Source organism: Camelus ferus, chromosome 14 (genome assembly GCF_009834535.1).
Source record: "Camelus ferus isolate YT-003-E chromosome 14, BCGSAC_Cfer_1.0, whole genome shotgun sequence".
In the NCBI taxonomy this organism is placed as follows: domain Eukaryota; kingdom Metazoa; phylum Chordata; class Mammalia; order Artiodactyla; family Camelidae; genus Camelus; species Camelus ferus.
In genome coordinates, this window is record NC_045709.1 from 5931867 (window position 1) to 5955031 (window position 23165).

The 23165-nt window shown below is 44.0% G+C and overlaps 1 long non-coding RNA gene across 1 annotated transcript; it reads left to right on the forward strand.

Moving 5' to 3' along the window:
- Positions 1 to 15369: 15369 nt before the first annotated feature.
- On the forward strand, positions 15370 to 22618 carry LOC116668483. Its single transcript, XR_004325588.1, has 3 exons — positions 15370 to 15457; positions 17368 to 17469; positions 22218 to 22618. It is a non-coding gene; the product is annotated as an uncharacterized LOC116668483 (long non-coding RNA).
- The last annotated feature ends 547 nt before the right edge of the window (positions 22619 to 23165 follow it).

Consider the following 23165-nt stretch of genomic DNA (forward strand, 5'->3'; position numbering starts at 1 on the left):
CGCTAAAGCAAGAACCCTTTTTCCTTCATTCCCTGCCAAGCCAACCCCTTCACCACCAGCCTGGCTTCTTTCCTCTCAGTCCTGACGTTAGGACCTACCATGCACCTGTATTTGGAGACGTCACTATCGTGTTTGCCGGTCCTCTGTCCTGCCACAGTGCCTGCAGTCGCCTTTTCCTCACTCCCCAAATTCATATTCCCCCCAATTAGTAGTGTTGCACTCCTACCCGCTTTGAAGTCTCTATGAAACTTTGTCTCACCACGTCTTTGTTAGAAGGCCCACGCCCTCTTTGTGTTTCATTATCCTAGAACCCCAAATCAGTGTGCAGTTAATATGCGCTTTGTTCACCTGTCCCTCCTACTGAGTCTGCGAACTCCTTGAGGCTCTGTGCTTCACGTACCTTTGTGTCCACAGGCGTGTCCACAGGCCTGGCCCAATGTCTGGTGCTGTACGTGGTTCATACAGCTGACTGACTGAAGGTTGCATATAAAGAAAGCAGGGTCCTAAGAGAGTAGGGATGATACACTGCTGGTGAGAAGGGGAATTAACTGGGAGCCCAGTGGATGGATGGAGCCTTCTGTGAGTTGAGGTGATGAGAACTAGCTGCAGTATCCGGGCACCAGGTCAGCTGGGGGTGGGTGTGTAGAGAGAATGAGACCAATAACTCCCACTAGACTCTGCAGAATGCCTTTTAATGGTGGCACCTATGTCCCAGGCCCTGCACCTGCCACTTCAGGAATTTTCCTGGGAGCTCCAGAAAACTCTAGAATGTACTGGAATCACATATGAAAATACTGTATTTGTGTTTGGACCTGTCAGCTTGGTCTCTTCATTATACTGGAAATCCCAAACCAGCTAAAATCCCAGTTTTCATTTGCTCCTGCAGAACGCTACCTCACCAATGTTTGGAATATGTTGGGAACGTTTGGTGACTCTCCGTGTTCTTTGACTTTGAAATAGTCTTTCAACATGGGAGTGGCTTTAAAAGAGTTTTGACTAAGTCTCTGGCAAACAGTCCCAGTCAGATTGTATTCATTTAGTTTTTAATTCACATTCCACCACCCCGAGGGATGTCACAGTCTCTTACTGGATGTGCCTCTAAAAGTCATGAGCACATCCACGTGAGAAAGCGTGCTGAGGGACCATGGTGAGCACCGGGCTGTCAAAAGCATCCCAGTGGTGCTTCCCAACAGCTGAGGGAGAGGGGAGATGGGGGGTTGTTTCTCATCCTAATTTGTTATGCAATTTACAGCCATCTCCTTTTGCACTCACTACTATCCCTTCCTCAGTCTTTAATCAGCTGGGGTCATGCTAATGAACACAACAGAACTGCAGTCTTCTTATCTAAAGCAAATGCCCAAAATGAACCAAGAAAGAAGCTGAGACTTGCCCAGAGGAGCTCATATGCTCAACAGTAAAAAGCAAAGGAACCCGTAAGATACCTACAGAGACAAAGATATATTTCTAACACACGTAAATGATAGGTAACATCTCTTGAATATCTGTTGGGTGCCAAGCACTTTTTAGACGTTATCTCATTCAACGACACATAACCCTATAAGATAAACATGATTAATCCCACTTCACAAATAAGAAAATCGGACTCACAAAGAAGCCAAGTGTTTTGGCCAAGATTTCTCAGTGAGAAAGTAAAAGAGCCAAGATACAAAACCAAGTCCTTCTGGATTCAATTCAGTGCTCATTCGGCTCAACCAACCATTTCCTATACACACATAGCAAACCAAGAAACCCACACAGGGTGCTGTATCCCCCAGGTACAGTCAGAAAACCAAAACTCTTAACAGAGAGAATTAAGTGTGGAGAATTGGTGAAACAGGTATTGTGAAATTGAAAAGGCAAACAGAGGGCCCTCCGGTAACGAAAGCTACTGACTGTAGGAAGCAGCTAAGAACACAGAGAGGAGGAGGGTCCTCAGACCCTAGAAGCGAGCAGACAGAAAGGGTAAGTCCTTCTCCCCTCCTTGTAACACCTGACCTCCCTGTAGCATCACTAACTGGCAAAGGAGACATATGGTTAGCAGGGACCCAGCCTGAAAATCATGTTCAGCAAAGCTCTTTAAAATAAAATTTATATTCTTGTAACATTTTCAGATCTCAAAACAATGTTTTGTGCTGCATGTAGCACTTTTAATATTTGGGGTTCCTGCCCCCTTAAGCTTTTCTCTCTTCCTAAAGACAAACAAGCAGTGACATCTTCTGCAGCTCCTGTCACCTGGAACAGCCATCCTGTCTGTCTTCGCCTCATCAACTCATGATCTCATTTCAAATCTCATCTGGAAATAGCCCCCCTCTCCTCTCTTGTCTCTCCTTGGCTGCTTTCTTTGACTTGACGTCCATTAGCACTCACACTGCGCAGTCCCAGAATTCAGCACACCTGGCCAAAAGAGTATTCTCTCAGATGAAAGCATTTCATCAACCACAGAGCGGAAGGGTCCCAGAGCTTCCATCACTCGTCCCAGCAAAAGCCCACTCTCCTTCCCCAGCCCTCTACTCCACGTCCCAGTCTTGGGAATGGAACTTTCGAATGACAGTTTCTCTTCTTGGTTGGAAGGATTGAGTGATCCCTTTTGCAATTCACCTGGTTGAGAGCATAGCTTGGAAATTTATGTACCTTGGAGATGTGCTTCTTAGGTGTGCGTGAAGGGCAAAAAGATTTCTCAAAGCAAATAGACATTAGAAGAGAAAGGTATATTGTGCCCTTTTGCTAAATAAAATATGTGAGCTGAGGGCCCCCTAATGCATCAAGGTTAATGAAATGCATTTCATATGCCTGATTTGAAAGAATAAAAAAGACAAGGTGTCTTTCCCATGGAAATATGTCAGACCCATCTTTATTAGGGTCTGACATATTTGGTAGCGAATATTTCCAGCATACCAAGTACTATATCCTTTGAATTTAATTCTGAGGTTCATGAATTTTGTTTCCTAACAGAAAATGAGATGAACATCAGAAAACAAAAATTTTAAACTTCTCCAGAATTTCTTCTGTTCAAGGAGTCTCAATATCAATACCATCACTATCTGTCTGAAATTTAATTTTCAGAAAAACATTTCCTACCTCCACAGACATAGATATTGACATCACTGCATTGCTCCTTCCTCTTTCCCCACAAAATTCTTGGAAATATTTCTTTTTCAGGTGGAGTGTGTTTTTGTCATTCATCAAGATAAAGCTCTGCCTTATCTATGGGCTACTATATTGCTTTTGGTAAAGTCAGTAGATAGGAAAAAAATAATTATTTCAGACATACCGCCTCTCTCCTTTATAACCAGGAAGGGGCCAAACTCTGCCTCTTCCCTCATTTTCCTTCTTGATATATTGATGGGAAGGTCCTTATGCCTTCAATTCCTCACCTCTAGTCATTTGATAATAAGAATACATACCGGGTATGTCTGCCGGATGGTGTTGCTTTATAACTGTGTCTATTTTGGGTTTTGAGAGGGAAAGATCAAGGTATATATAGACAAGGGAGTCACAAAGAGGTGGGCCTTCATGGGGAATTCTAGCCCAACAGGTGACCGTGGCTCTAAATAGTTCTCTGCTTCATCACTCAGAGCTAGAACACATCCCAACCTTCGTCAGTACATTCACCTAAAATGTTAATTCATAAAGTAAGCCGTGAGCCCTACAGTTTGCTAAAAGGTGCAGGACATTTTTCTAGGCCCACTTTCTGGAGATCAGAGACCACTGAGGCATCTGGTCCCCTTACAAGGACCTCAGGTTCTGTACAAAGTAGCAGTTGGCCCAGTAAGAAGGTCTGCTCTCATCTTACCCCCAGAGGAAGCAAGATCTAGTGCAGAACCAAAGTTCCCAATGATCAGGTTTACATTCAGCCTTACTTCTTCCAAGGACAGCAGCTATCCAAGATTTCATGGTCCTCATATAGCTCATTCAAGAGGCTACTAGCTACCTTTTCTACAGCAAGTCTCTTGTCTACAGCTCCTGCCAGAACACCCTGGCACTTCTGTAGCTGAGCACAAGGTGTATGAATGGGCAGTTTGTGAGTTCTGTGGGTTGTTGGTACAAGGAAGGTGAAAAACACAAAACAGAAAGCGAGAGGGAAAATTCTCTGTTCCTCACCTGGACTGAACTTTTATTCCTTTTGGTTTCGCCACCTGAAATGCCTCTCTGTCTTCTCCGCCTGGGGGAATCTTACCCCCCTTCAAGGATCTCCAACAAATACCTGTTGACAAAATTAATGATGGTAAGATGTGGAAGCCCCCAATTTTTAAAAAACACTGAAGGTCTGTGAGGAAACCAGGAGGATGTGAGTGTATAGTTGTTAGCAGGAAAGTGAGACAGGGTGGTGCAACTATAGGTTTTATTTAGGCTTTTGTTATGTTTAAGGGATTCCAGTTTCATACAGGCATCTCTGATCAGATGCAGAGATAAAAAGTTCATGTGACGATGAGGGTAAAGATTGGAGTGATGCATGTGCAAGTCAAGGAACCCCAAGGATTTCCAGGAGCCACCAGGAGCCAGGAGAGGGATGTGGAATAGATTCTCCCTCTGAGCCTGTGGGGGAACCAACCTTGCCTGGATTTCAGAATTTTAGCTTCCAGAACTGTGAGAGTTTCTGTTATTTTAAGCCACCAAGTTTGTGGTCATTTGTTATGGTAGCCCCCGGGAAACTAATCCGGATTTTTGCCTAGAGGATAAAGGAGTGTCTGGTTTAATGAGTTTCAAAGGATGTGATCTATTATGACTTCTAATGAGTTTAATAAACATTTTTGATGTAAAATTTATTGAACACCAATTATATGCCAATCCCCATTCTCTTGTTGCTTTCAGGCCAGTGGAAACCATAAACCAATGCTAGTGAAGGCCGAATTGTAAAAGAGACGAGTGCTCGGAAGGAGTCCTCTGAGGCAGTGACTCAGCGAGCAGAACTCAGGGAGGCTATTCCTGTGACCCCATTCTTCCTGCTGAACATAGCACATGGCAGCGCGGGCTTTTCCAGTCAAAGTGAGTACACCTTTCTAGGCTTTAAATAATGTTTTGTGACCTTCCTGGTGCCTTGAAGGTTTACAAAACGGAGTTTGGGATTTAGTAATTAGAGCAACAGACAATGGAAAGAGGGCCCCCACTTTCTTTTAGGCAGTAGCTTCACTCTGCTCCTGCATCTTCATCTTCCTTCAATGCTAAGTGTTTTCCTGGGATATTAAAAGATGTGATGGGCACGGGAGTGGAGAAATGGAGTTCCACAATCCAGTACATTTGAGAAAAACTGCATTAAACAGAAAGAAATGGGTTTCTTTTCCGTAGGGCTTTTTGTGAGCTTTAAATATTTCACTTTGCACTGTGAAGCTCCTCCACATGGGCTGACACAATATACAACATCCCTGAAAGCTTTGGACCAGAATCCTTTTATCACGGAGCAGCTCATGGAACCGGGCTTTCGTGCAACACACTTTGAAGGACACTGCCCCAGGGCAGCCATCAGTTGCCCTGATAGATTTCCATTGTCCTTCTCTTCTCTTTCTTCTAGGATGTCTTCCAACAGCTCCCAGGACAGAGCTGGGCATCTCATTCCCAGAAGACCGTGCCCAGGACCACTAGACCCCCAGTCAGTCCTCACTGGAATATGAGGGAATGTGGCGAACTCCACAAGTGAAAGACACCATCTAGGTGGTAAGTGTAAAAGGAAAAGTCTGGGAAGGACCTTGGTAGGGAAGGCTCCCCCTCCATCTTTCTGACCGTTCACTCCTCCACATACCCTCAACCATGCAGAAACTCTTGTAAGCAGAAGGTCCGCAAACGTGTTAGTAGAAACACGGATAAGAAATTGGGTCTGGTGACTGGACATTCCCTTCACATAAGACAAACCAGTCTCCAGGCAGAATGGCCTGCGACTGACACCTGTGTTCCATGTGGTCCGCAATCTCTTGGCGTCATTTTGTTGCATTCTGGAATACACAATTATAAGCACTGAAGTTGAAGAAGCGAAAAACATTAAACAATTCCATACCTTCGCAATAGATACATACTATTATATGTCATAGATCCATCTCAGTTCCCCAAAATGTCCTCATTTCATATACACTCCATCCATGACTTCCTCCCTTACACTCTCTAACAAGTCATGTAAATTCCTTGTGCTATAGTTTCTCCATTTTCAACTGAGCAAAACAACTTCATTGCTGTTGTGTGTTCAAGGCGTGGATGGTAAAGGACTGTGAAATCCTTGTATGAATGGTATGTACTAGCCTAACAACCAAGCTAAACCAAAGAGGGTTAGCCAAGTCAGAAGTCCACCTGAAGATTAGAGATCATTGCAACTTCTTGCATTAAAGCTCAGGCAACACAGGTCTCCTCAGAGAGAACATGCTGCCTATTGAAAAGTAGCTTTGCATCGCAGGAAAGAAGTGGACTTCAAGTCTGAATTTTGGATCTGTAACTGATGGTTGCACAAAGCCAGGTGACTCTGGGCAACTCACTCTTCTGTAAAATGGAAATGAAGACATGACTCTTGCAGAGTATTTGTAAGGAGTAGAGATAACCATGCGGAAACCATGTGGAGCATACGTAGCAGATGGCCAGTAAATAGAGCTGCTATCCTTCCCTGTGTTTATTGCATCTTATTTGCAAGCTAATCCCATCCTGCATGGCTCTCCCTCTTCCATTAACTCAAGGCTTTATGCTGTTGGGGAAGTCATCACAGAAGCTAGGGTCACCAGAAGCTGCTTGTTGGCCTTTACCCTCTGTGTGATTCATTCATTCATTCACTCATTCACTTATTCATTCATTTAGCAAGTATTTCTCGAGCACCTTTCACATGCCAAGCACTGGATCTGGTCCCATGTTGCTTTCCAGCATTATCAATGTGTCCATTGTTAGCCAGACCTGCCTGACCCCTCAGGTTCTCCTTTGTTCACTGTTCCCAGGTATATGCTCATCCCTGAACCCCACTCTCTGGCCACCTGGAACAGACCATGCTCTACACAACTCCTGCAGCAGCAACTGCATCCTAGTCCTTCCTTCCTGCTTGTCTTCCCCGCCTTACGTGCACCTAGGGAATCTTTTTGAGGTTGTGATAAAATTCAGTTCTGACTCCCATGCCTGTTTACTCTTGAGGTTGCTGGTCCGGCAGCACTGTCCTGTAGAGCTTTCTGTGATGATGAAAATGTTCCATATCCTCAGTGTCTAATATGGTAATCAGCTAAAGTAGCTATTGAGCATAGTGAAATGCGGCTAGCGCAACTGAAGACCTAGATTTTTTAAAATTTAACTTAATTTTAATTAATTTAAATTTAAATAGCTATCTGTGACTAGTGGCTATCATATTGGACAATGCAGATGGGGTCTTAGTGCTAAACCTGAGCTACACGGAGAGGGCTTCTGGGTGAGTCACCCTTATTCTTCCATAGGTACAGTGCCCCAGAGCCATCCTTCTCCATTCCAAGCCCCAGACCCAAGTGAACCTATTCATGAATAATCATTAAGTGTCCCCAGAATCCTTGAAGAGAGAGCTGACTGTAGACATGGTCAGAGCCCACAGGCCGCCCAAATGGTTTGATGAGAACTAGGACAAAAAGGACAAGCCTACCCAGTGATCCCTTGCACCTCCCACCAGTTCCAGTGCCTCCAGGTCATGCCTGTAAAAGACAAAGGTAAATTGATCGCTATCAAGCCATTATCATCCTTGGAAATTAATTAGTTGAGCAGTCTTCTCCCAGGACTGAGAGGCTTAAAGAGAGAAAGAAAAAGGAAAGTAGCATTGCCTAGGACAGAAGCACAAATGAGAGGCCCCAGTGGAATTTAATCCAAACTCTTATTTTATTTTGGCCAATGTAAACTGTAGCAAAAATGTTTAAATTAACTGGATTTCCAATATGTAAACATAATCAAATTTCAGATGAAAACTGCTTTTCCTGTTCTTCTGGAGCCTTGGGCCATCTCATTAGTATCACTAGCATCAGTCACCCAGAGTAGCAGCAGCTGTCGAGATGGACAAGAAGCTGTCCAGTCCTCTGCAGCCCCTACCACTGGCTCCCCATGACAGCTTTCTTTATTCACTGGGCTGACCTGGTGACATCTGCAGGCATTTGTGGTTTGATTCCAAAGGCCTGGGCAAGGTGCCTCTGAAAGGGCCTGGGATAATATAACAGTGCTAACTTGGTGTTTGGGGGCCCAGGGGGTGCAGCTGGGGAGAAGATATAGAAAAGGGGCACTCAGGGGGAGGGAGGGAGGGAGGGAGAACTGGAGCACACTCAAAGGAAACGCCACCACCTCCACACTCCGCCTCCTACCTCACCTGCGTTGCTATGTGCCAGATGTTTCTAGAACGTCTTGATCTCCAGCCCCCAAAGCGTTTTACATCTTCTTTCTTCCAGCACCTAGAACAATGCCAACCACAGAAAGAACTCAAGAAATGTGAGTCACTCATAATGAAATGCACTCAATTCTGATGCCTCCATCAGACTCCTCCGTTATTGCTCCAACCTGTCATTCTCCTCGCCGAGCTCCTCTGTATACTCTCCTTCTTAAGCTCATACTGAATCTCAGTCGTTATCCCCCGCTGAGATTTGTTTCTTAATTCCAGACCTCCACCCACGTGACTGATCCAACCAAGTAAGGACGCAACAGAAGATGCAATTTCCTCGTGTCTCTCGGCAAGGTCTTGGAAGCTGGGTCAAAAATTAGTATCCAACCTGTGGCCCATTGTATGGTTTTAACACTTTTTCTCTCCTTCCTTTTGTAGTTCAGTCTTTTCACTTGAGGTTTCCTCCAGATAAACAGGGGGGAATCTGGGAAGGCCACTAGCCCATGAGCTCTGTGAAAACAGAAACTATGCATTTTCATTATTGTAACTCTAACACTAGAAGCGTCTACAGTACAGAGTAGAGGTTCTCCGGATAAAGTTCTGAGTTAGCACAAGTGTGAACAGAAGAATAAGAGACCCCTAGACTAGGAAGGGATCAAGGACATGGCCTCAAAACACTGCTGTACCCTTTCCCACCTGTGTTAGCTAATTCACGTGATCTATCTGAGTTTCTCTTTCCTGACCTATGAAAAATAACTGATAATATATATCCTGTTGCTGACCAGTATAATCCTGTGTCAGTCAGAATGTCACTTGGCAGCAAAAAGCATAAAGATTTTTAAGAATATTGATGCAGTGATCCTAGCAGCTCAATTTTAAGGAACAAATTCAGCAGAAACAACACTTATGTATATGAAGAAGTTTATGAGGATTTATAGTCTATGATGAAATATTTAATGTTACCTAACTATTCACACTAAGGATAGAATTACCCATGTATAGTATTAAAACATGATAGATGGCTTTTCATCAATAAAAATTAACATATATGAAGACTATCTAACCACATAGAATCTCTCATCCTTAGTGCCACTAGAATATTTTTTAAAAAATAAAATCTGTTCCTATTGCTACCCTGCTTAAAATTATTCAGTGGACAAAAACTCAAGAATGGGATTGCTTAGTTGATGTTTATGTATATGATAAACTGCCAAGCTGTTTCTCAAAGTGGCTGTACCAGTTTACTTTCACATCAGCATTGTCTGAGAGTTCCAGTTCCTCCACGTCCTTGCCAGCACTTGTTATGGTCAGTTTTTTTAATTTTAGTCATGCTAATAGGTGTTCAGTGGTATCTTGTTGTGGTTTTGATTTACATCTCTTGCTGATTAATTACAGTAAACATCTTTTTTATGTGCTCATCACATATTTGTGTAGTTACTTATGCAGGAGAAATAAAAATTCTTGTCTTCAAAAAGACTTGTACTTAAATGATTATAGCAACTTTACAATAGTCAAAAACTGGAAACCTAGATATCCATCAACAGATGAATGGATGAACAAATTGTGGCATACTCATACGATGGAATACTACCCTGCAGTAAAAAGGAATGAACTTCTGATACACCCAAGAATACGGATGACTCTCAAAGACCTACTGAGTAAAAGAAGCCAGATATAAAAGAGAATATACTGTATAATTCTACCAGTATGAAAGTCTAACATAGGCAGAATCACTCTATTGTGACTGAGAAGAGAGATCAGTAGTTACTTGGAGGTGGGAATGGAGGAGAGGACTGCAAAAGAGCACAAGGAACTTTCGGGCTAGATGGAAAAATGTCCTGTATCTTTACTGGGGCAGTTCTTTCACAGGTATATATGTCTATCAAAAGTCATCAAAGTGCACACTTAAAATGGATGTATTTTAGAAAGGGAAAAACCTCCGACCAAGACTACTCTACCCGCAAGGCTTTCATTAGATTTGATGGAGAAATCAAAAGCTTTATAGACAAACAAAAGCTAAAAGAGTTCAGCACCACCACTTTACAAGAAATGCTAAAGGGAATTCTCTAAGCGAAAAAGAAAAGGCCACAACTAGAAATGTGAAAATTACAAAAAGAAAAAGCTCATTGGTAAAGGCAAATATACAGTAAATGTACTGAATCAGCCACGTATAAATCTCATAGGAATGTTAAAAGACAAAAGTAATAAAATCATCGTTATCCACAATAAGTAGTTAAGGGAGACACAGAACAAACAGATGGAAAATACGATGTTAAAAACATTAAATGGGAGGAGTAAGAAGGAGGCAGTGTTATCAAAATGCATCTGAACTTAAGAGATCAGCAACTTAAATAATCATATATATATATATATATACACACACACAGCTATATATATGGCTATATATAAACCTTTCAGTAACCACAAACCAAACATCTATAATAGAAATACACACAGGAAAAAGAAAGGAATCTAAACATAACACTAAAGATAGTCTTCAAATCACAAGGGAAGAGAACAAAAAAAGAAAAACAACTCCAAAACAATTAACAAAATGTCAATAATTACTTTAAACATAAATGGATTATATGCTCCAATCATAAGACATAGAGTGGCTGAATGGATACACAAACAAGACCCATACACATGCTGCCTACAAGAGACTTCCTTCAGATCTAAAGACACACAGCCTGAAAGTGAGGGGATAAAAAAAGGCATTTCATGTAAATAGAAATCAAAAGAAAGCTGGGATAGCAATACTTATGTCAGACAAAATAGACTTTAAAACAAGGACTGTAACAAGAGACAGAAAAGGACATTACAGAGAGGGAGGGTATAGCTCAGAGGTAAAGTGCCTGCTTAGCATGCATGATGTCCTGGGTTCAATCCCCAGTATCTCCAACAAGAAATAAATAAACCTAATTACCCCCTCCTCCTCAAAAAAGAGAAAAGGACATTTTACATAATGATGAAGGGGTCAATCCAAAAAGAAGGTATAGCAATGGTAAATATACATGAACCCAACTAGAAGCACCTAAATATATAAAGCAGATATTAACAGACATAAAGGAAGAAATTGACAGTCATGCAATAATAGTAGGGAATTTTAACACCCTACTTACATCAATGGACAGATCATCCAGACAGAAAATTAATAAACAAACACACAGAAAGTTAATGACATGGGCCTTAAATGACACATTAAAACAAAACAGCTTAATAGATATAGAACATTCCATCCAAAACCAGCAAAATACACATTCTTTTCAAATATACATGGAATGTTCTCCAGAATAGATCACATAGTAGGCCAAGTGCCTATCAATAGATGAATAGATGAAGAAGATGTGAGGTAGGTAGGTAGGTAGGTAGATAAAGTGGAATATTACTCAGCCATAAAAAATGAAATATTGCCATTTGTGACAACACAGGATAGACCTAGAAGGTATTATGCCAAGTAAAATAAGTCAGAGAAAGATAAATACTGTATGATTTCACTTATATGTGTAAGCTGAAAAACAAAGCAAATGAACAAACAGAATGACCAGAGTTATGGACACAGAGAACAAACAGATGGTTGCCAGAGGGGAAAGGGTTGGGGGAAGAAAAGAAAAGGTGAGAGAGATTAAGAGGTGCAAACTTCTAGTTGAGAAACAAATGAGCCATAGGTATAAAATGTACAGTGTGGGGAAAATAGTCCGTAACTATGTAGTTATCTTTGTTTGTATGTATGTATAATAGACTTATTGTGGTGATCATTTTGAAAATGTATAGAAATATCAAATCACTATGTTGTTTAACAGGAACTAACACAGTGTGGTAGGTCAGTTATACTTCAAATCAAACAAACATACAAACGAACTCATAGAAAAAGAGATCAGACTTATGGCTACCAGAGGTGGGTTGGGAGGAGAATTGGATGAAGGCAGTCAAAAGGCACAAACTTCCAGTTATAAGATAAATAACTACAAGGGATGTAATGTACAATGTGATAATTTCATATATCTGCTTTTCATACACTGCTGTATTTATATATGAAAATTGTTAACAGAATAAATCCTAAGAGTACTCATCACAGGAAAAATTTTTACTATTTCTTTAATTTTATAATGATATGAGATGATATATGTTCACTAAGTGTATTATGATCATCATTTTACGAGGTATGTGAGTCAAATCACCGAGCTATACACCTTAAGCTTATACAGTGCGGTATGTCAATTACATCTCAATAAAACTGGAAAAAATGAAATGGCTATACTTTATTGTATTTTAAATATACCTTAGTAGAGATGATTTAAAAAGAAAAAGAATTCAATTGCTCATTACTACAGAGTAAAGTAAAAAAACATTAGTATTATACACAAAGTGTTTGATGATATGACCCTTTTCTACTTCTCCAACTTTAGTTCCTGCTGCAATCCCACTGATTTTGCTCTAGTCATCCTGAATACCTGCTGCTTCCTGGTCAGTGTCTTTTTTTCACGTCTCTATGTCTTTATAAATGCTGTTCCCACTTCCTGGAATCTAAACCCCACCCCCTGCCACCTAGTAATTTAACTCACTCCTATTCATCTTTCAAAATCAACTCAAGCCTGCCTGAACGTCTCTCCAAGGCTGAACCCAGTACCTCTCCGATGTGTTCTCATGGTGTCCTGTGCATACCTCTAGTCCAGTGTTTTCACACTATGATATCATGGCTAATATTCTTGTCTATCTCGCTCTAAACATCTTAAAGCCAGGGTCTGTCTTACTACATTCTTAATCCCCAACAGAGCTTCGCATTTGTTGCTCAGTAAATGTTGAATGAATGAATGGATGAATAAATGAATGAGCAATGCCCTGTCTACCCTCAGGAGGACCCAGTGAGGATCAAGTGAGATGTGGGATGTGACTCCCTGTACTCGATTATATGGGCACTTGATTTGGCCCCATAATACAGTTGTGCTTTCTGAGAACCTCCACCTCCATCCCAGGGTATAGCCAGTAAAGAGAACTTGCCTGCTCCTATCTTGGGATCAGGCTGACAGACCTTCCAAGGTGGCATGCACTCCAAAGCTCCTCAAGAAGCAGTGAAAAAAGCTTGACTTCAGTGACTGACTGAGCTGACAGGCGGGAGCTGGGCTCCCTCTGTGGGTCAGCACACCTCCAACCACAGCTCTTCATTGCTACATTTTCTGCTATTCCGTATAGTAACTGATCATTGATTTATGTAACTTCATTGAATTTACATTTCTAAGAACATCCGTTTTAGTTTAACAAACACTCTTTCATTCCTGAAGAGTCTGACAAGTGGATGTCACCGATACCTGCACAGGCAAACATGAGACGGCGTTGCCTTCAACCTCAGAGGCTCCCTTGGCCATCTTCTTGATGACATGGAGTTGGAGCAGCAAATTCCCATGGCTGTGATTTATTTCCTTCACCTTTGCAGGAGCTCTAAGCAGAATCCTCCGGAACTCTGCCAAGCACTTCCCCCTTTCACCACCTCCCCGCTTCACCAGCGTCTCCCCAGCACCCAGTTCCATTCTGTCAACACCACCTCCGGTGCACACGCCTGTCTGATGAAGAGTGACAGCCGACCTAGATGTCACTTTCTTGAGTGCAGGGACTGAAGGCATTTTATACTCTACCATCATTCCTTGATCTTTTCCTCTGACTTTTTTTTCAAAAACCTACTGTTTTGGAGGAGGGGAGAGTATAGCTCAGTGGTAGGGCTCATGCTTAGCAAGCATGAGATCCTGGATTCAATCCCTAGTACCTCCATTGAAATAAATAAATCAACCTAACTCCACTCCCCTCAAAACAAACAAACCAAAAAATTTAAAAAAAAAGGATAAAGATTAAAAAATGGTTTGTTAAACAAAACCAAAAAAAACCAAAAAACAAAAAAACAAAAAAACCAGAAAAAAAGCCTTCTGTTTTGGCCAGAATTCCTTAGAGAGTCACCCAGCCTCCAGTCCTGCACATGGTCACTGAAGTTCTTTTCTACTGTCTGACACTGGAGGCTAATTCGGCAAAGATTAGTGAGTCATGTCACTGAGTCAGTGTTCAAAAGCAAGGGGTGCACCTTAGGAGTCGGGGGAAGGTTGATGAGAGGGGAAAATAGCACTAAATGCAGAGTTGGGTTTTCAAATCTTCTTTTCAAGTTGTGAGGAAGGATTCCTTTGTTTATTCATTTATTCATTCTTTCAATCTGGCTAGATCTTACAGGAAAAGCCCAAGTGTGGCCTCATCTCTAATGTGGGCTCAGGCTCTGGTTCCATCAGGGACTCCAGAGTCCCCCGACACCACCCCCAGGCTTACACCCTGGAGAGTGATGTTCTGTGGACACTCAAATCCACCGAGAGCTTAAATAGGCTTCTTGTTGGGGGGTGGGGGTCAGGAGACGGAACGGCTATTATCAGCAATCTGTTCTCTGAAAAATCTCAGCCATGTGAACAAACAACCTAAGCCTCACATAGTGTCAGGCGGGGAATGAAGAGATTGGAATGTTTGCTCATATTTTCCTAAAATACCCAGTGAACCATGAACCTAAACTCTACACCTGAGGCAAACTGGGAATTGCTATTTTAACAAAGCACAGCTTAGAAAACAATCCGCACACGATTTGCGATTGGGGCCAGCCTCAGAGAGATTTCTGGCAGCGTTTTATGGGTGACTAATACTCAAGTTAAAATCAACACGGGTTTTCCAAGCACAGCCTCTCTGAGGGCGAAGGGTGGACTTCTCGCCCGTCTGCTGCAGCTCGGTTCAATGTGTTTTGCCACGTGGGTTCTGGGAGGCAGCTTTTTCCGGGCATCGACAAAGCTTTTGAGATGCTTGTGAGTACTGTTGTCTCATCTAAGATCTCTCCACCTCGTCTCTTGGCTTATCTCTGGAGAAGAAAGACCAGAGAGAGCATGTGTAACATGAGACAGGAAATGCGCTTGTTAATTTCACAAACATCTGCAGAGCTCCTCCCTCTGTGTGCGGCCACTGGGGAATACCACGGTGACGAAGTCGCAGTCAAATGAGGGCAGACAGGAAAACAAACCATTAAAATAATGCAGCCAAGTGCTGAATAAGCTTTGTACCAAAGGCCGTGGGAACACAAAGAAGGAGTAATTAATTTTGTCAGAGGGAGTTAAGAAGGTTGTGTAGACAGTGACCTCTGAGCTGGTACTTTAACAGGTGAGTTGGAATGGCCAGGTGAGAAAGGAGGAGAAAGGCATTCCAGGCAGAGGGAACAGCAGACACGGAAGTACAGAGGCATGAAAGCCCCCTGGAAGTGTGGCGTGTCTGGGACACAGATTAAGTGGGAGGAGTGGGTAGGGAGGGTGTGAGGCTGGCTTGGAGGGTTGGGGTCAAATGTGAAGGTCTACGTGCCACACTGAAAGGTCTGGACTTAATTCTTTGGGTAAAATGAGAGAGGATTTTAAGCATAGGTCTGACCGATCAGATGTTAGAAAGACAGACGAGGCGGCAAGTAAAGTAAAACATGAGAGGGAAGGTCAGAGGCTCACACCGTAGACCAACAAAGAGAAAATGAAAATCTGAAGTAAGTTAATGGTGGTGGAAATGGAGAGGGCAGCCAGGGGTGTGGCCTTCAGAAAGTGGCGTCAACAGCACTTGGTGGCTAATTAGATTTGGGGGGTGAGGCAGGAAGGGAGTCAAAGGGGATCCTGAGGTTTCCAACTTGGACAATTGAGTCCATGATGGTGATAACTGAGCTGGGAAATTGAAAGCAAGAGGCCAAAACACAAGAGACAAGAAACTAGGTCCTGCTCATCCAAGATGTTTACTATCCAGTAACAGGATAGCCAACAGCCTAGGTAAAGATGGTTGCTTTCATTTAGACACAATTTTTCAATCAATTGCTCTATAATTAACGTCTCCTTTAATGTGGGCGGTACTGGACACATCTTCTTTAGGGAGATAAAAATGCCACACTATTCCCTGTCCTATGTGGTCCTCTCAGGGGCGGCTGATAGTGAAGACCGCAGGCTGAGCAGGAAAGACCTTCGTCTTCCTCACCATTTCCATACTTGGCTGAGTCCTGGGGCATGCAAGGACCTGGAGAGAGCTGCCAAGATGAGAACTGAGGCCTGGCATCATCACCCTGAATGCCCAGGAGGAACTGAGTTGCAAATTAAGTGCAGTATTTGCAGCAGCGCAGTTGGGGAGGGCAGAAGTGGGGAAGTGGTGGCCAGGGGACATCAGCATTACTCAGCCACTTCCTTCTCCCTCCAACCTGAGCAGCTCAGGAAGACAGCAGCTCTGAGCTATAAGGCTGATTGTCACCCTCTATCACTAGCCACCCTCGCTGAGCACATCCCAGGGACAGCCTTGGCTGTGGGTAGAGAGAAGTCCCTGTCATCCAGGAGGCTTCAGTCTAAGGACATGAAATGTAAATGTCTAAATTCAATGATGGTGGGGCGCAAACATTTCATACCAGAGTGAGGAGGGCAAGGACGAAGGGAGGCTGAGAGAGGGAGACATCCATCAGAGGCTTCCTGAAAAGACAGGCATCCTGAAAGCTGTGAGCTGGTGATTAGTGAGGAGCAGGGAGGGCACCCCAACAGTGAAAGCACAAGGTGGATTCGCAGACCTGGGAGACGGTCCACCCTCCTGATGGAAGGTGAGGCTGGAAAGGTACAAGGGAGTGAGATTCTTGAGGGTCCTGAGTAAGGAGCAGAGTAGCCAATGGGGAGCCAGTCAAGATTTTTGGACACAGGGGTGACTTCGGGGAGTGATCACTTTAGCAGTATTGCCTGAGATACACAGGATGAGGAGGAAAGGGAGATGATCAGTTAGGAGACCACTGAAATACCAAGTAGGAGTCTGACTTCCATTAAGTCCAGCATTGAGCTACAAACACTTTAACATAACTATATGTGATCAGAGTTCCTATTCCTACTCTATAGTTTGGCAACAGTGAAGCTCAGAGGTTTAAGAAACTTGCCCTGGCAGGTGACAAAGCCAAGGTTCACACCCCAGTCTGTTGGATTTCCACGCCCAACACTGTCTTAGTGGAGGCACTGATGAGACTGGAAAACAGGGGTTCTCAGCTGGCCAGCTGGCTGAGCATTCGATTCACCCAGGCTGCTCTCCAGACTCCTGATGCCCAGGCTGCACCCTGACCCGTTGAATCAGGACCCCCAAGAGTGGAACCCAGCCATCAGTATTTGTTTACAGCTTCCCAGGTGAGTCCACTGTGCAGCCAAGTTTGAGAACCACTGTTACAAGAGATATTGCACAGGAAGAACTGATAACAACTGGCAGGCAAATGTAAAGACTGAGCCAGAAGGGGAAAGAAGGTGACCTTGAGATTTTTAACTTGGATAAAGTCAGAAAGGGATGCCCAGTGGGGGTAACTAGGAATTTATTTCCAGAGTCCTTTACTTCACCCTGATGGTGCGACATCCAGGTGGAAACACCCAACAGATGTTTGGTATCGTGAGCCAGAGGCTTCGGGGGCTTCAGAGTCAAAACCACACCAAGCCCAGCACCTCAGCATCCTAGCACAGTGGGGTGCCAGGCCAACTCCTCCCACTGTGGGAGAGGCAACGGCTAAATTTTCTGAAATTTTGCAAACCAGTGGTGAAATTTTGCAAACTAGTCTTCACTAAAAATTGAATCATAAAAACTTACAAGTAAGTGATCTTAAAAACAACTGCAGTAAATTCTCCAAGCTCTCTACCTCCTGTTTACTTCATTACAGTTACTATTACCTGTGCTTTGGAGGTGATTTACACCTACTTCATCTGCACAGTGGGAAAGTCATATACAGTTGTCCCAGGTGCATCCGTCCCCGACTCCTGTCAACATCCGCCATGTTGACAGCTGAAATCCGCCAAGGGGAGGAGTATTGACCTTGTGAAAATTTACCTCCCCAGGACCACAAATTAGGCCTACCTCCTCCCTTAAAGGATCAGTTGTACAAAATTCAGCAGCACATCGCTCCCTGAAACCATGTTATGATCTATACAGAAGAGCCTGTGTGTGAGTAAGGGTCCGGAGCCTCATTAAGGTAAAACAAAAAGAATAAGGTAGAAACTAAGACTGCACAGATGAGGGGGAGAAGTGAATGCTAAACACAGTTTCTCATATTGACTACTTTTTCCCCAAACGTGAGCTTTTTGCCCTACTCAGCTCCTCTGGGATTGCTGCTATTCCAAATAAACCTGTTTCATTTAGCTCCATGAATAAGAAACTTCTAGCCAGAGAAGATATATTTCATATGCACACATAAAAATACTCTGTGTGTCGATAGCCCTTTCCTTTTAAGGAGCTCAGAGCAATTACACGTGTGTTCGTTATTCCTATGAACGCCCTAGGGAGGTAGCTAGGTGGCAGAGGACATAGGAAGGAATTAAAAAGAAAAAAAAAACCTGTTAAATTAGAAATCAGGGCATTACCTAGCCTCAGTGCTATAAACAATCTTTCTTCTCCCAGTGGAGGAAACCCTGACTTCAGGATGTTAATCCTGCTTTAAGAAGGCTCTAGAATTGGGCTCCTGTCACTGGCATTTCTCCATGAGCATGGCCATGGAAACCTCCCGCTCTCTCCCTTTTCTTGTCCTCATTCTCCTGCTATTTTGATCCTACCTCGAACTTGGGCCAAGGCTGGAGTTTGCAGCCCGGGCTGGCCTGGCTCCAGAACCCCAGGGAGTTCACCGAAGGGCCCTGCGTGGGAGCAGCAGTCACTACGGGCATCAGGAGTGGTTCTCCTGTGACTGGCTAGCTGTGATGACCATTCCCAGGCTCTGAGCCAATGACACCATCGTCCCCTCTGCACCAGCTGCCTCATCCCATGGGGGACCCCAGTGGCTCCTCTGCCCTTCCTTGGCACCTCCCCGTGAGGCTCTGGACAATTCCAAATCGGTCCTTTGGAGTCCAAGTCAGTATAATGTTAACACTGGTCCCGTCTCCATGCACCCAGGATTTATCTATGCCACCAGACAGAGTGTACATGGTTACTGGTGATGAAAACTGAAGGAAAGGCGAACTAAAGTGCATGAGTGTGTGTGTACGTGTGTGCGAAACAGATGCAAACAGAAGGGTGAGCAGTTGCTGTCATTGATTCAACAATCACTTACTTCCTGAACTCCTTCTAGATGCCAAGGACTGCCTTGGGTTATAGAAACAAAAAGCAAACACCCCAGGAGGAGCCAGGCTTCCGTGGGTTTATAGGACATGCTCTCCAGGGCCAATTCCCACCCAACGGTCTCTAAATAGTTTCTTAGTGGCAAGAGGGCTTCCTTATAGCTCCTGAGCTAATGAATTCAGCCCCTACTAAAACAAAAGAATCATGTTTTGTTTGCTTGTTTGTTTATGTTTGGGCTCCCAGACTGAACCACTTGGCGCTTGCAGTGGGGGCGTCCGAAACGGGCACAGAGCCTCACCGCAACCCCTGGGGAGAGGCGAGTGGGGCAACGTCTACCACACTCGTAAACACTCATTAGGCACCTGTCTGCTCTGGGCAGGCTATGCTCTAAGTCAAAGAGGCACAGCCCCGCTGCCCACCCAGAAGCTTCTAGAAACCCTAGAGCTTTCCAAACAAAAAAGAAAAGGCAAACAAAAAACAAAGCAAACTCTAATAGAACGATGCTGTCAGACTGACAAAGGGAAAGCAAACGCAGAACTGGTGGAGGTGGAGATGGAGGGGAGAGGGGCTTACAGGCCACGGAACAGGATGGGGGAGTCACTAGCTGTATCTCACTGGCCCAGGGTCGCCAGGGTCTTTTGAATGATGGGGAAAGGAGATTTGAGAGAACTGAAATGGCGACCCTGTGCAAGGGCCCTGGATGACAGCTCCCCAAGGGCTCCGGGACATTAGTGTAAAGTCACAAAGTTGGGGTAAAACCTCTCCAGCTCTGCACTGTGACAATGACAGCCTCCTTCCACACTCCCTCCTGCACCTCTCCCCCAACCTCTACCATCTTACATAAGAGACTCCTATTGTGCTAATATCAGGGGAAAAAGTGACTAAGGGTGAGTGTGTGACTAAAGGAAAATAAAGCTAGGAAAGGAGTCTCAAATGCTGGCCCCCACCCCCAGGTTATCTTGGCTCATTCCCTGATTCCGTCAGTTCACAGGCTCTGACATAAAAGGCAGGAAGTTACATACACTAAACAAAGCTCCTTAGATGTCAGGAAATTAACCTGGGAAATCAGAGCCAAGAGCGATTAAAGGCGTTGCACCCTGAGTTCAAAAACCACTATGGCGTTAGATCAAAAGCTGTTTGCTGGGCACCCCAGGCTGGGCTCTGCCAAACTGCACAACCCCGTTGCTGGAAACCCAGCCACAGGGCCTGAGAGCCCGTGTGCTGTGCTTTTTTTCCCCCCTGCCATGTGACTTAATCCTCACTCAGATCTCTAGCTTTTGACTCTTCTGGCCATAGGAGTTGGATGCCCGCCCTTGGCAAGTCAGCCCCCAGATGCACAGCTGGCCTGCCCAGGCTTCCTGATTAGGGAATAAGGTCACACGCCTTACCTCATGAGGGGTGTCCAACAAGTGGCCCCAGAGGACATACAAAAAGTCCTTAAAAGGGGAAGAAGGGGAGGCAAACTGGGGATCCCGACCCCTCCAGCTAAGGAAACAGATGTCTCATGGAGGGTCAGACCAGAACAAGCCATAGAATTGTGAGGGTCCTTATTTATGTTCTCAGCAACAATGACATCTCTTCACGCCTCAGTTTTATGCTCTTTCCAATTAAGGGTCTGCATGAAGTGTTCTTTATGGTACCTTCTAGCAAGGGTTCCCTGGAATTCTCAAACAGCCTTAACATTGTGCATCAGAATGCAGTTGTTAAGAGGTCTGGCACAACGGCTCCTCATTGTATCTCCAGCAATTGGTGTTAACCCCATTTTACAGAGGAGTAAACTGAGGCCCCATGAGGGGAGATGGCTTGCCTAATGTCACACAGCTAAGCCTGTCATAAATCTGCATCCAGCAGCTCCTGGTCCAATGCTCGAGAAGGGCCATGATGGACAATAGCCTTGTCCCCAAAATGAAAAAAGTACATTTGTAGTCACAGGTTCAAAGCGTTGCTATGCCTTTTTTTTTTTTTTTTTGTATTGGAAAACAAGAGAGGGTAAGAGGGGTACCATTTAGCATGCCAGCCTTCTCGGAAGTGGAATACTCAGAAATGTCAACCCCCTGATGGCCTCACAATAGTATTAAAAACCTCTTGGGTGTACAGAGGTTAGGGTAGTTGCATTCACTGCAGAGGAAGACTGTAAGAGAAATGTTATGCATTCAAGAATAACACAACCAAGAACCTGCCAGGTCCCTACTCTGAATGGGGTGGTTCCACAGCCCACACACTCCTCATCCAGAGCTGATTGGACCAGGGAGAGTCACCGCCAAGAGTAAGTCAGAAATGCCCTCCCAAAGGACTGGAGTTGACACCTAGAATGGACATTTAAAGCATCTGTGAGCCTGCAGCTGTACCATCACTGTATTAGTCAGGGTTCTCCAGGGAAGCAGAACCAATGGGATGTACACAGATACAGAACAAGATTTATTATAGGGAATTGACTCTACAGAGGCCAACAAGTCCAAGATCTGCAGGGTGAGTAGGCAAACTAGAGACACAAGAGAGTTGATGGTTTAGACCCAGACTGAATCTGGCTGTCTCAAGACCCAGGAAGAGCCAATGTCCCAATCCAAGGGCTGTCAGGCAGGAGGAATTCTCTCTTCCTCAGAGGAAGGTCAGGGTTTTGGTTCCATTCAGGCCTTCAACTGATTAGATGAGGCCCACCCACACTGGGGAAAGGGATCTGTTTTACTCAATCTACCAATTTAAATGTTAATCTCCTCCCAAAACCTCCTAACAAAAACACCTAGAAAAATATTTGACCAAATATCTGGGCTCCAGTCAAGTTGGGCTACAGGGTGCCCAGATATTCGGTCAAACATTATTCATAAAATTAAACCATTTTTTTAAGTCATAGAATTAACCATCACCATCACACAGAGAGGAGCCAGAACCCAGGCAAGACCAAATGATGAAACCAGGGTTGCAAGAGAAGAAAGTGGATGTTCTCAGCAGAATCAAGATGAAGGATGGAGAGGGTACTGCCCGAAGGCCTTCTGGAGCCCATGAGATTCCCCTGCGTCCTCCCAATCTCCCTCCTTCACTGAACTGGCTTGAGCAGGTTTCCCTTTCTGACAACCACCCCTCATTATAACAAACCCATTGTGGATGTTATCAGGTAGCCCCCTTCTCTAACTTTAGATCAGCCATTTGCCACGTGAGAAACCATGTTGGGTATCCAGTATGGCCATGTTACGTACCGTGTACACTTGGTCCTTAGATAATTGACTTTTATGGTTCTGACGGCTTACAAGCAACCGCGTGCAGCTGAAATAAAATATTTTCATGAGATTTGGGTTTGAATAAAGTACTTTGATCTCTAAGGCTTTGGTGCAAAAAAATGAGTTACTTGTTAGTGATCTCTTAAAACTGCCCAGCACCCACATTGTGATGCAGTTTTGCTGGTCTCAGTGCACTGTTCTGCGAATATTTTCAGAGGAAAATCGTATGTTAAGAGGTTTTCTTGAACTGGGGAATTTGTGACAGCCCAGGCTGAATCCCTTACAGATCTCATAAGCCTACTACTATACACTGCTATTAACATGCTTTTTATAAATCTCTGTCCCTTGTGCTATTAGCTCTTTGGAGAATAGGCTCCATGCCATACACAATTTTGTTACTCTTCTATCTAGAACACAGTACCTGGTACCTTGTAAGTGCACATATATTCTTGAGTTAATTCTCACAAGGAGCCCATCAGATAGATCATATTATTCTCAATCATTGATCAGCTTAAGCTAAGTTCTGCTGCAATAACATACAACCTGAAAAATCTCAGTGTTTACTGCGGCACAGATTT